Source organism: Hyaena hyaena, unplaced genomic scaffold (assembly GCF_003009895.1).
Source record: "Hyaena hyaena isolate Hyena2069 unplaced genomic scaffold, ASM300989v1 scaffold_179, whole genome shotgun sequence".
Classification (NCBI taxonomy): domain Eukaryota; kingdom Metazoa; phylum Chordata; class Mammalia; order Carnivora; family Hyaenidae; genus Hyaena; species Hyaena hyaena.
In genome coordinates, this window is record NW_024080812.1 from 682,802 (window position 1) to 697,086 (window position 14,285).

Genomic DNA, 14,285 nt, shown 5'->3' on the forward strand with positions numbered 1-14,285 from the left:
ACAAGGAGGGTTAGATTCCACTTGCTGTTCACATCAATTATCCTACGTCAGGGATTTAGGGAAAAACTTGACAACAGCAGTTTGTCACTTTAGTTATCTGCTCTTACCATGCCTTCAGGGTCACACTTTCCTTGCCACCTTACTCATTCATTGTACTTTGCCGTATTGATATCCAAGATTTTATCACTTACCTCTCAGGATACAGAGTTGATATGCATTGGAGGTCAAGTCCATGTGCTCTGAGTATTATTTTCTTATGGCCAATTTTTAAAATGAAAGTTATATTCTGGAGGGCCGGGGGATGTAGGAATCAATGAGAAAATGGCATCTGAGGAGATTGACAGGGTTATAACAGACCTAGTAGCAGAGATGTTGGTGGAAAGACTGATTCCCATCTTTCCTGTTGCCTCTGCTGGGTTCCTACCTCTTGATACAGCGAGGTAAGATTACCTTATATGGTCGATAAGGTAACTCTGTAGATCCCCTGCCTACCTTGCTGCCTGCTGGGGTCCTTTATAACGAAGGTGACCATATATCCTGGTTTATTTGGTACCATCTCAATTTCCCTATTGTCCCAGTACAATTATGAGCACTCCTTTCATTCCTAAAAGAGGCCTAGTTTGAATGATAAGTTATATGGCCACCTACTCATAATCATCTGAGTTGTCTGGTACCCAAGTAAAACCAAAGCCGTATTCCCTTAGCTTATCCCATTTACCATTGAATGCCTCTGGTGAGAAAGTCTTCAAGCCTCTATTCTACTATCAGGTCTTTCAGGTGCCACTTTTAGGGTACTGGTTTGAGCCTGAGAGGCAGACTAGTTGATTAGTTGTTGATTTGTCCCCTCCGTGTCTTCTTATTAGGCGGGGGTGGGGCAGCTAAAACCATTAAGAAAATGCTGTGTCCAGAGGCTAGTAAGTTACCCTTCCTTTCTATATACCTCCTCTTAGAGTTCTTCTGCTGCTGCTCACTTGTACATTCTTCAAAGCCCACTTTTCAAAAGGATTTTCACAATCTTATGGGTTGTTTTTTTTTGCAATTGATTTTGAGGAAAGGTGTTCTAAGGAATGATTCCCTGCTGAGTTGAGATTTTTTTTCCTGAGGTGTCCACTTTATCCAAAAGTGGGTGTGATATTGATATTAAACCATGTTACAAGCTTAGTTTTATAAACTATCTGTCCAGCACCAAAATGCATCTGGAGTAAAAGTTGGCCCCTTAAGTGTATAGATTGGCCCTGAGAAAAGTTTCCAGGAATTGTAGTTTCTCAGGTATATGGTGGGTTGGCCCTAGAATGTCTTTCATGTTGTGAAATAACCTCAACAAAGAAGTTTAAGAGATCTGGATTAGAGGCCAGATTTCATCATTGTCACTGTGATCTTATACAACTAATATACTGTCTTTGTAGAATCATAGAATTTTATTGCTGGAAAAGACTAATGGTCATCTAATTGAAGCCTTTAATTTTACATACAGGGACAGAGAGGAGCAAAGAGGTAAAGTGATTTGCCAAGTAGTTTACAACTAGTAAGTAGTATAGTCAGGATTAAAATCTGAATCTGTCTTCTGATCTGGTCTCTCAGTAGGGGAAGTCATTAGGTTCTGCATTTATAAAGTACTTTAATCAAGTAAAGTGTTTTTTTTTTAAAATATTTCACCAGTGTATATCAAATCGTCACATTGTACACCTTCAATCTGTATCATTTTATTTATTTATTTTTAATGTTTTATTTATTTCTAGGAGAGAGAGACAGAGAGAGAGAGAGAGAGAGAGAGAGAGACAGCGTGAGCAGGGGAGGGTCAGAGAGAGAGAGGGAGTCACAGACTCCGAAACAGTCTCCAGGCTCTGAGCTGGCAGTCAGCACAGAGCCCAACGCGGGGCTCGAACCCATGAACCGCAAGATCATGACCTAAGCGAAAGTCGGACGCTTAACCGACTAAGCCACCCAGGCGCCCCTCAAGTAAAGTGTTAAACTCTTTAAGTGGCTTCTTCTGCCACTACATTATATCTGCAGTTTCATTGTCCCTGAACATGGTTGGTTTGATTAAGTTCGCAGGTGCTCATTATTTACAAGATGAGTCAGGTTGGAGGGAGACTCATTGGCCAAGTCTCCAGTTTTAATTCATTTAAAAAAATGTTTTATTTATTTTTGAGAGAGAAGACAAGCAGAGAAGGGGCAGAGAGAGCAGAGCACAGATGATCTGAAGGGGGCTTTGCGCTGACAGCCTCGAGCCCAATGCAGGACTCAAACTTGTGAACCATGATATGATCTGAGCCAAAGTCTGACCCTCAACCGACTGAGCCACCCAGGCACCCCTCTCCAGTTTTAATTCTTAGCCTGCCTATGCTTTCGTACTTTGGAGAGTCTATTTCCTTCCAAGAACATTACTCAGGAGGAGGAATTTTTTGTAAATTCAGGTGCCTGTCATCTTGTTATACAACTTCTCTCATTCTGAATTTCCATTCAAGTCTTGTATCTAAATTTCAATTGTATCTTTTGTGTTACTTCTTAAAGCAAGTACTAATTGGAGCCTTTGAGGATTGTTTTTTTTTTAATAGATGTCTTAACCATGTTCGATGGTTTATTGCAGATATCACTGACTGCCATAGATGGCGAAAGCTTGTGCTTTTGCCTTAGACACACTGTCAAGAAGTAGCTGAAATTTGCGTATTTGGTAACCAGTTTCAAGCAGCCCTCAAGTCTCAGGGTTGATATCTCTGTTTATACCTGCTTGTGGGTGGGTGTTGTGTGCCTTCCTAAAGGGACTAAAAAACATTGGACCTGCATTGGTTCAACCTTTTTAGAATTGCCCGAGAAGAGAAAAGAAGCTTTATTATGTTGTTAAGCTGCTTGTGCAGGGAGTTTTGCAAGAGTCAGGCAGTGTTCTTATTTTTAAAAACTAAAACATCAGAAGCTACTCAGAATAAATGAGGAGTGTGATATCATCCGGAGAGCATATTGTCCAGGTTAGCTCTGTATGCAGAAGTGAGACTGGACATGATCTGTGGTCTGCGAGTACTTTACAGTGCATCATACTTATTTAATAACTTCTTTGTAAATCCTTGCTGTGGTTGAGCCCCAAGAATCTGTTCTTACTCTTCTCCTAGCTATTTGAGGAGCTTTTTATTTGACATTTCACTAATTCCATACTTTACTATTGAGAACTTCCTGTTGAATCATGCAAGTCAACAGAATAGGGCACTTAGAAGACAGGCTTCACACTTATTCCCAGGTTTGTAAAATATCATGCATTAATTATAGGAAATTCAGAAAATAAAGAGGCACTTAAAGGAAGTATACCACCTACTGAGGATGACCATTTTTGACATATGGGATATATTTTAGCCTTTTTTGATGCATACATACCTATTTAATTTTTTTAAAAAATTTTTATGTCGTTATTTTGAGAGAGAGCGAGCAGGGGAGGAGCAGAGAGAGGGAGACCCAGAATTCGAGGCAGGCTCCAGGCTCTGAGCTGTCAGCAAAAGCCGTGGCTTTTCTTAAAAAATTGGAAGATTGGGGCACCTAAGTGGCTCAGTCGGTTGAGTATCTGACCTCGGTTCAGGTCATGATCTCACGGTTCGTGGGTTCGAGCCCTGTGTCGGGCTCTGTGCTGACAGCTAGCTTAGAGCCTGGAGCCTGCTTTGGATTCTGTGTCTCCCTGTCTCTCTGACCCTCCCCTGCTCAGGCTGCCTTTCTCTCTTTCTCAGAAATAAATAAAACATTAAAAAATTTTTTTTAAAAATTGGAAAATTGGGCAACCTTGAGCCTGCGTCTCTCTATGGCAGTAACTGGGTGGAGCTGAGAGTGTCTTGTTCCTTAAAAAAGGTTGTATATCGTCAGTCTGCCCTTTACTCTGACAGGTTTCACTCATGTGCTTTGCTTCTTGGCCGTGTTATATTTGAGAAGCTGAATTGGGGGCGCCTGGGTGGCTCAGTCGGTAAGCGTCGACTTGGGCTCAGGTCATGATCTCACAGCTCGTGAGTTCAAGCCCTGCATCTGGCTCTGTGCTGACAGCTGAGAGCCTGGAGCCTGCTTCAGATTCGGTGTCTCCCTCTCTCTCTGCCTTTCCCCACTCATACTTGCTTTGTCTCTCAAAAATAAATAAACATTAAAGAAAAAAAAGAGAGAGAAGCTGAATTGTATCATGGTAGAGAGCCCCGGTTCTGGAGCCACGTTACCTGCATTCAGATCCCAACTCCTACTCTTGATTGCTGTGTAACTTTAGGTTATTTAGCTTTTCTGCAGTTTTATCTGGATAATAAAGGTAACAACAATACACCTATTTCATGAGATTGTTAAAAGGATTAGAAGAGCCCTACACATTGGTTTTTAACATCATGCATCAGTCATTTGGGAAAATACTAGTTCACTGAGTTATGCAAATTTTCCAAATCTTGACACATTTTATTATATATTTTAAGAAATCATATTTGTTAACATTACCACCAACCTCATCAGAAAAGTCCTTCAAGTATTAGGAAGTAGTCAAGCTCACTGTGGTGAATACAAGTTGTTTTTGTTTATTTTTAAATATGGAATGTTTCATGAATATGTGTGTCATCCTTGCACAGGGGCCATGCTAATCTTCCCTGTATTGTTCCATTTTAGTGTATGTGCTGCTGAAGCAAGCACTGAGTACAAGTTTTCCAAAAATCTTGTTTTCATCGAGAGCTTGAACTTTATCATTGGCTACAAATGCTGCCAGTTGTTTTCCTTGAAATGACAAGCTTTTTGTGTTCATTTTTGAGAAAATATCTGCCGGACACCCAGAATAGTCATAGTTCCTCAGTTTTTCTCAAGTATATGGTGTTTAATGAAAAAAGCAGCCCATTCTGCTCATAATGCAAACTGTTACACACATGCTTTTCTACAAAATAACCATTGTTCTTTGGTGTGGAGTGGAAGTGTTTTATGTATACTTTCCATTTCATTATACATAGTATTAAGAAGTATACTCTGGTTGAAATTTGGTAAAATTATTTCCACAGCTTTGGGGCACCTGGGTGGCTCAGTACGTTAAGTGTCCGACTCTTGATCTTGGCTCAGGTCGTGATCTCACGGTGCGGTTCGTGGGGTTGAGCCCCACATTGGGTTTTGCACTGACAGTGCAGAGCCTGCTTGGGAGTCTCTCTCTTCTCTCCCTCTGCCCCTCCCCAGCTTGTGTGTGCTCTCTTCTCTCTCTTTCTTTCAAAATAAATAAACTTAAAAAAATTATCTTCAGAGCTTTATCAAGGACGTTCCTAAGTTAAATTGACATTTTTTTTTTTTTTTTTTTACTGCAAGTCTGTGGCAGTTAAGGATACACCGATGACTCGTACTTTGCCGTACTGCCTTGATTAGCACTAAGGCACCAGTAATTTTACAAACCACCATGCTTTTGCACCATCAGTACAATGTCAGTACAGTGAAAAAGGCAAATAATATTTGACTGTTATTGTGAAAATAGTTTTGACTTTGTAGACTTCCTGGAATTCATGGAACATATTCTATTTTTTGCCTTTATTATAATTCATGTAGTGCAACCATTGAGATATTTTTTTTCTTAGAATATAATCTTAGAAATAGGATTCTAGTTTAAAGGGTATGAACTTTTTATATATTTATAAAATATACTTAATATATATTGGTCCTCCAAGATGGTTGAACTAACTTATTCATACTTGTACCAGTTTATTATGAGACTGCGTCATGGCTGTTGCTGGGCATCATTTAATCTTTGCCAATTCAGTCAGTATGTGAAAAATAGTATCATTTAAAAAACTTATTACTACTTCAGTTCACATATGACTGGCCTTGATTATTAGTGAGGCTGAATATTTTTATCTTAAGTTGTGACCATTTTGTAGTCTTTCTGTAGACTGATTACAGCACAACTGATTAGTTTGCAACTTCCGTTGTTAATATAGTCACATTCTCCTAATGCCTTTTGAGATTAATCTCTAGTTATCCTGTTTGCATTTGGGTTTGTATCAAATCTTAGCCTCCCATTTAGTGCCCCTCTCATGGAGGCAGATAGTAAAGGTATCTGATAACTATTTTCTAAATTTCAGAAGTTTGTGCCCTTTTTGACTTTTGTCATAATTTAAGGGGTATCACCTTGCTATTAACATTTTTTTCTAAGTTGACTCCTTAAGATAATACTTGAAACTATATTACTATAATATCTATCAAATCATAAGATTTATGTGCTTTTTTTCCCTAGTACACCTTAATGTACATACTTGTTAAAAAATAATTCTCTGCTGTCTGAAATTATTCAGTGGCCTCTGCTGGCCACACTTTAGGAAGAGCAGGAGCTTTGGAATCAGACATCCTCAATTTGAATTCCACTATACCTCTGACTAATGGTGTGTTCTGGGATAGGTGACTTTACGTCTTTGTGCCTCAGTTCCTTTCCTGGCAAATTGGGGATGTTGGAGAAAATGATCTCTTAAGTGTCATCCAACTCCATTCTGTGATTCTGGTGTAAGATATTTGTAGATTCCTCTCTCTGTTTCTGCTCAGGAATTAGAGGCATTGTCTAGGGATTAGTGTGCTAGTTTAGGATTTTAAAACCTTAGCTCTGTTAAGCTCTACTGCTACTGGTCACTTTATTTTACAGAAACCATTTAATATGACCCTAGCTGTCTAGTTAGGGTGTTACTACTACTGTAATTCCTGCTTCCCATTCAATGTGAAAGTGCTTCATTCAAAGCTTCCATCATTGAGGCAAGTCAGTGCCTCGCTTTCCACGTATTTAAAATGGGGATAATGTTTCTGCCCTACTTAACCTAATTGGAGATGTAGAGAAATGAGGTAATACGTAGATCAGTGGACTCAGCTTCCAGAACAAGAGTAGTAGGTAGGGGCAGGGTATCGGCAGAAGTTAATCCTAACAGATGTTATCCCCTCCTGTGGCTACTTCTACAGTGGAGAGCAACACTCCTCATCTCTCCATATGCACCTTCACCTGCCATTAGACTTTTTTTCTCCCTGATTTGGGAAGTGCCGTTGGACCCCAGTTTTGTGACCTTGGGGAAATCACCCAATCTTAACTTATCCCTGGGCTAAATGAAGCCTGCACTGAGGCCTGCATTCAGCCTACAAAATCAGGTTGCTTGCTTTTCTTGAAAAATTGGAGGATCAGGCAACCTTTAGTTTACATTTCTGCATGGCAATAACTGGCTGGAGCTGAATAGTGTCTTGTTCTTTAAAAAGGGTTATATATATCCAATCTGCCCTTTATTCTGGCAGGGTTTATTCATGGGCTTTGCTGCTTGGCCCATGTTGTATTTGAGAAGCTGAATTGTATCATGGTAAGGAGCCCTAGCTCTGGAGCCAGATTACCTGGATTCAGATCCCAACTCCTACTCTTGATTGCTGTGTAACTTCAGGTTATGTAGCTTTTCTGTAGTTTTATCTGGATAATAAGGACAACAATACTTATTTTATAGGGCATTTAAGAGCATTAGAAGAGATACTACATGCAAAACTGTTAGGGTAGTCCCTGGCCCAGAGTAAATTGAGCTGAAGTTAGCTTTTGGTGGAGTTCAAGCAGTATATAAAAGGCTAACATTTCTGTAGCTCATACTATATACCAGGCAATGGGCCAAGCTGTCCACACAGCTCTATCTCATTAATCCTAACATAACACTATAAAAACAGGTAGAGTTATTTTCTCAATTTTGCAGATAAGACGATACAGCTGAGAGAGGTTAAGTAACCTGCGCGGAGGCACACCGCTAGTCAGTGGTAGCAACATTGAGAGTTGAACCTATGCACTTGTATTCTAAGCTTGTGGTCTTGAATGCTGTGCTGCCTCACGCTGCATCTGCCTTTAAGATAGGTCTAATTATAGAAGTGGCAGGCATGGGTAAATGGTGATTAGTGCTTTTAATGTTTTTGTAAGTGATTTGAGGAGGGTATGCATATCAATATCCCAAATTTATATATGAGATTTATATATAAATATCCTTCAGGTAGCGAAATGCGAAACCAGTAAGGATAAACTGCAGGCAACTTTTTTCGTCTTGTTGGAGTGAGTGAGCAGAACAGTGATAACTGACTTTCCTCAAAATAGGTAAATATAAACTAGTTCATGAAGAAAAGTAATGGACTGCTTGATGTACTTCAAGATATTCAGTAAGGACTTGAGAGTCACGTTAGTCTATTATTTGAAGGTCAAAAAGGCCAGCAAACATTTCAAACCCATTAGAATAGCTCTTACTTAAAATTAAAATAAGAGAAAACAAAAAAAACAACAGGTGTTGGTGAGGTTGTAGAAAAGTTGGAAGTCTTGTGCATTACTAGTGGGAAGGTAAAATGGTACAGCCACTGTGGAAAACAATATGGTAGCTTCTCAGAAAAGTAAACATGGAATTGACATATGATCAGGAATTTCATTTATGGGTGTAAACCCCAAAGAATTAAAAGCAGGGAATTGAACAGATACTTGTACACTCCTTTCATAATAGCATTATTCACTAAAGCCAAAAAATGGGAGCAAGCTACCACCCTTAAGTGGTATATACATAAAATAGAATATTATTCAGCCTTAAAAAGGAAATTCTGACACATGCCACAATGTGGATGAACCTTGAAGACATTATGGTGAAATAAGCCAATCATAAAAGGACAGCTTTTGTATGAGTCCATTTACATGAGGTACCTAGAATAATCAAATTCATAGAGACAGAAATGATGTCTCTGGAGTTAGAATCATGGTTGCCAGGGGGAGGAGGGAAGCAGGAATGGAGAATTCTTATTTAGTGGGTACCAACTTCAGTTTGGGAAGATGAAAACGTTCTCGAGATGGATGGTGGTGATGGCTGCCCAATAATGTAAAAATGTGAATGTATTTAATGGCACAAAACTCTACACTTAAAAATGGTTTAAGGGGGGAAAAAGCCAGCAAAATGGTAGGCACCTCTAGGAAAAAAAATTGGAGACAAAATGGAAAATACTTTTCTTCTGTGTAATGAATGTTGTAGGGCAGACTCACTCGAAATTCTCAGTAGCGGTCCTGCCTCTGCACTTTAGTAGGGAGGGATACAACTTGGTTTTAGGCTCCAGGCCTAGCTCCTTGGATTATTAGCAAGTCATTATGTCTCTCTGATTCTCATCTAGAAGAAGGGTTATGTAATCTTTACCTCACAAGCAAAGATGTTTGTGAATGAACTTCTATACAAATGCTAATTATTTTCAACTTTGGAAAAATAGCAAACCAGACTTTATTTCCCACTCACTGAGGTGGCTGGGCTGTGTGGCACTCGGGCTCTGCCTCTGTGTCTCCGCATCGGCTCTTAGAGCCCCGGAGAGGGATAGTCCATACTCTTGAGAGGTTTGGCTTCACAAAGCAGCGATTACATTATGCACACTGAAAAGAAGGAACAAATAGGCTGAAGAAAAGAAAGCTAGGCTGAATTATTTTCCTTTAGTCTTTGCAAATTAAAAACAAAAACAAGAAAACAACTGCAGCAAAACATAAAAGTATATTAAGTAAAATTGCTGTTTCTGAGAAGTAACCTCTATTAGCCATTTTGCATCTGCGCTTCCATGTACAAATTTGTGTATATTTTTCTTTTATTAAAATGTATCGGGACACCTGGCTCAGTCGGTAGAGCATGCGACTCTTCATCTTGGGGTTGTGAGTTTGAGCCCCACATTTGGTGTAAAGATTACATTTTTTTAATATTTTATTTTTAAGTATCATGCCATTCATACTCTTGTGCTACCTAAAACAAGAGTTGGAAAGATTAGGACAGATTCATGAATGATAGGTATAAGAAGCTAGAACATTTTGAGGGGCATATATACCTAATATATGACACATTGAGTAGGTGTTTTTATATGTATTATCTCAATACATACAAAAATAGTATTTTCTTCATTTAACAGTCATAAAACTGACATTAGAGAAGTAGAATAGCTTGCCCAGGGACACATGGATGGTGCGCTCAGGCACTTTTATTCCAGAGCTTGTACTTCGTGTCTCCTTCTATAGCACCACCCTTGTTGCTTATGATAGATGAGACCCTGGTTCTGACATATGCCACAATATGGATGAACCATTCTGGTTCTGTTTTTTATTCTTTAAAGGAAATAGTTAATACAGTCACTAATACTTAAAAAAAAAACATGTTTATTTTTTTTTTGAGACAGAGACAGAGTATGAGTGGGGGAAAGGCCGAGAGAGAGGGAGACACAGAATCTGAAGCAGGCTCCAGGCTCTGGGAGCTGTCAGCACAGAGCCTGATGCAGGGCTTGAACCCACGAGCAGTGAGATCATGACCTGAGCTAAAGTCAGACGCTTAACCAACTGAGCCACCCAGGTGCTCCTTACACTTTTTATCTTAGTGACTATTCTATGTCAGTACAGACAGAACTGCCTCATGCTCTTTTTTTTTTCCTTTAGCATCATAATACATGGTACATACATGAACAATAAGCTGGGTTTTGCATTTTTATTGTGGTGAAATATACATAACACTAAATTTACTATTTTAACCCTTTTTAACTGTAATGTACAGTTCAGTTGCATAAAGTACTTCACATTGTTATATAGTCATCATCACCATCCATCTCCAGAGCTTTTTCATTTTGCAAAATTGAAATTGTTCCCATTTAAACAACTCCACATTGTCCCCTTCCCCCCCGCCCAGCCCTAGCCACTACCAGCTACTTTATATCACTATGAATTTGACTACTTTGAATGCCTCATATAAGTGGAATCATACAATAATTGTCCTTTTGTGTTTGGTTTATTTTACTGAACAGTAATTTTAACCAGACTTCTATTGATGGACTTTTAAACGGTTTAGTCTCTTGCTCTTCAAACAATGTGCTGCAGGAGTAATTGATCCTGAGTTTCCTGCTCTCCCAGTTCCGTCCTGTGCTTGGCTGATGTTCTGAGGAAGCCCAAAGCAAATTCTTTCCCTTGTGACCTTAGCTTTTCTGGGCTATAAAATAAGAAGAATGTTAAATCATTACTTGTGTTAACAGTATAGTGTGAGGGCTTATATAGTTTCTGCTTATAGCTCAGGACCCATTGAGAATGAGTACTTTTTAAGTACAGGTTTTCTATAACTACAAAACTGCTGCCACAATGTGATTATAGTACATTTGGGGATGAGTTAGTGAGTTTAGTGCAGAATTGAATCAACCCAATATGACCAGCATCAGAGTAGCTATGTTCCTTTGGGGTTCTCAGGTGGATTGAAGCTAGGCAATCATTTGTGAGGAAACCAGGCCTACAAGTCCTGTCCTCTGCTTGTCCCTTGCCTGGTACTAGTGCCAAGCAGAAAGTCTTTGCCTTCCTATGAGGTCCCTATGCTTCTTCCAGAGAAGCCCTAGAGAGGCCAGCCTCACAGAAGCACTCGACTGCCAGGCTCACAGAGCCGGCTTAAAGGATCCAACTCTTCACTTGGATTATTTGCAGGTCCAATAGTCTCTCTGCATGGAACCATGTGATATTTCTCTGCTTTTTTCCCCCCCTAATGTTTGTTTATTTTTGAGAGAGTGCAAGTGGGGGGAGGGGCAGAGAGGAGGGGGTAGAGAATCCCAAGTGGGCTGTGAGCCCATGTAGGGATCTCACAAACCATGAGATCATGACCTGAAGTTGGACGCTCAACTGACTGAGCCACCCAGGTGCCCCATCTCTGCTCTTTGGAATTGACTAGATGATTCACAGAGAGAGAACTATAGACTTTTCTTCAGGTTCTGAATGGATTTATCCTTGTTTTACCAGCCCTCTTTTGCTTTGTGGGGGGCAGAGATTTGGCCACACCTGCTGCTGTTATTCTCCCTCTACGGGCTTCAAAACAGCCCAGCAATTTCAGGTGATGCCTCAGTTTGCACCGCTGTGGTTTTTGCAACACATGGTTGAAAAGTATTGTGTTTGCACAGAGCTCTTAATACCTTGCCTAAGGAAGTGTGTGTGTGTGTGTGTGTGTGTGTGTGTGTGTTGGCGGGAGGAGGTACACCTTACATCCTCTGACACTAGCCTTGAGGGCAAAGTAGAAGAAGCAGGCCTTGCCATAGCCATAATTTCTGCCTCAGTGATTCCAATCTCTTATGGACTTGAGCTGTCATCATCATGGTAGGTACTGAAGACACATCATTTTAAATGATCCCAAGGCATTCTGCACATAACTTTTATTTTTTAAAAATAAATTTGCATTTTAAATTACAAATTAATTTAATTTACATTAAAATACATTTAAATTACAAATTACATTAAAATCTGCATTTTAAATTACTAAGTATTTATTTGGCAAAAGTAAATGATTCTATAAATGTCTAAAATGAACACTAAAGATAATGCTGTCTCAATGATGGGGGACAACCCTTAGCTGAAAACGGTTATGTCTTTGAGTGCATAGTTGTAGATATTATTTTCTTTTTTTTTTACTAAATTTTTGTAAGCTTTATTTATTTTTGAGAGAGACAGACAGACAGAATGTGAGCAGGGGAGAAACAGAGAGAGAGAGCACAGAATCTGAAGCAGGCTCCAGGCTCTGAGCTGTCAGCACAAAGCCCGACGCAGGGCTTGAACCCACGAACCGTGAGATCATGACCTGAGCTGAAGTCGGCTGCTCAACTGGCTAAACCACCCAGGCACCCCATTTCTGTAATATTTTAAAGGAAATTCCAGACATACTATTTCACCTACCTCAGTATGCATCCCTGATAAGCCCTCTTTTGTTTTTTAACAGCACCACAATGTCATTATTATACTTAAATTTTTTTAATATTTATTTATTTTTGAGAGAGACAGAGCAAAGCAGAGCGTGAACAGGGGAAGGACAGAGAGAAGGAGACACAGAAACCAAAGCAGCTTCCAGGCTCTGAGCTGCCTGTCAACACAGAGCCCAATGTGGGGCTTGAACCCATGAACACCGAGATTATGACCTGAGCCAAAGTTGGACGCTCAACTGACTGAGCCACCCAGGCTCCCTGATGTACTTAAGAGATGTAACAATTTTGGGGCACCTGGCTGGCTCAGCTGGTAGAGAGTATGACTCTTGATCTCAGGGTTGTGAGTTCATCAAGCCCCATGTTGGGCGTGGAGCCTACTTAAAATTAAAAAAAGAGATGTAATGATCTTTCCTTAATATCATAAAGCATAAAGAAAAGTAGAGAAATGAGCACTGAATAATATATAGAATTATTAAATAGCTATATTGTACACCTGAAACTAATATAATACTGTATATTAAGTAAACTGGAATTAAAAAAAATTTTTAAAGTAGATATCAATTGGATTTGACAAAATCATTTTTAATATTTTATTTATTTATCTATTTATTTTACAAATAGTTTATTATCAAGTTGGTTTCCACATAACACCCAGTGCTCATCTTCACAAGTGCCCTCCTCCATGCCCATCACCTCCCCTCCCCCCCACACCCATCAGTCCTCAGTTCTCAGCATTCAAGAGTCTCTCATGGTTTGCCTCTCTCCCTCTCCCCCACTATTACCCCCCTTCTACTCCCCCACAGTCCTCTGTTAAGTTCCTCTTAATCCTCCTATACGTGCAAACATATGGTATTTGTCCTTCTCTGCCTGACTTATTTCACTCAGCATAACACCCTCAAGTTCCATCCATATTGCTACACATGGCGAGATTTCATTCTTTCTCATTGCCATGTAGTATTCCATCGTATAGATGAACCACATCTTCTTGATCCATTCGTTCATTGATGGACACTTAGGCTCTTTCCATGTTTTGGCTATTGTTGAGAGTGCTGCTATGAACATTGGGGTACATGTGCCCTTATGCATCAGCACTCCTATATCCCTTGGATAAATTCCTAGCAGTGCTATTGCTGGGTCATAGGGGAGTTCTATTGTTAATTTTTTGAGGAACCTCCACACCGTTTTCCGTAGGGGCTGCCTCAGTTTACATTCCCACCAACAGTGTAGGAGGGTGCCTGTTTCTCCACATCCTCGCCAGCATCTAGAATCCTCTGATTTGCTCATTTTAGCCACTCTGACTGGCATGAGGTGGTATCTCAGTGTGGTTTTGATTTGTATTTCTCTGATGAGGAGGGATGCTGAGCATCGTTTCATGTGTCTGTTGGCCATCTGGATGTCCTCTTTGGAGAAGTGTCTGTTCATATCTTCTGCCCATTTCTTCACTGGATTGTTTGTTTTTCAGGTGTGCAGTTTGGTGAGTTCCTTATAGATTTTGGATATTAACCCTCTATCTGATATGTCATTTGCAACTATCTTTTCCCATTCTGTCAGTTGCCTCTTAGTTTTATGGATTGTTTCCTTTGCTGTGCAGCTTTTTATCTTGATGA

At 39.8% G+C, this 14,285-nt stretch overlaps 1 protein-coding gene and 1 non-coding gene across 4 annotated transcripts in view; one reads left to right on the forward strand and one right to left on the reverse strand.

Annotated features, from left to right (window-relative positions):
• The window catches only part of DCAF5 (DDB1 and CUL4 associated factor 5), a 103,276-nt gene that overhangs the window by 9,320 nt on the left and 79,671 nt on the right, over nucleotides 1–14,285 (forward strand). The gene's annotated exons all lie outside the window — the stretch shown is intronic.
• Nucleotides 4,530–4,635, reverse strand: LOC120237448. The gene has a single exon (XR_005529958.1). It is a non-coding gene; the product is annotated as a U6 spliceosomal RNA (small nuclear RNA).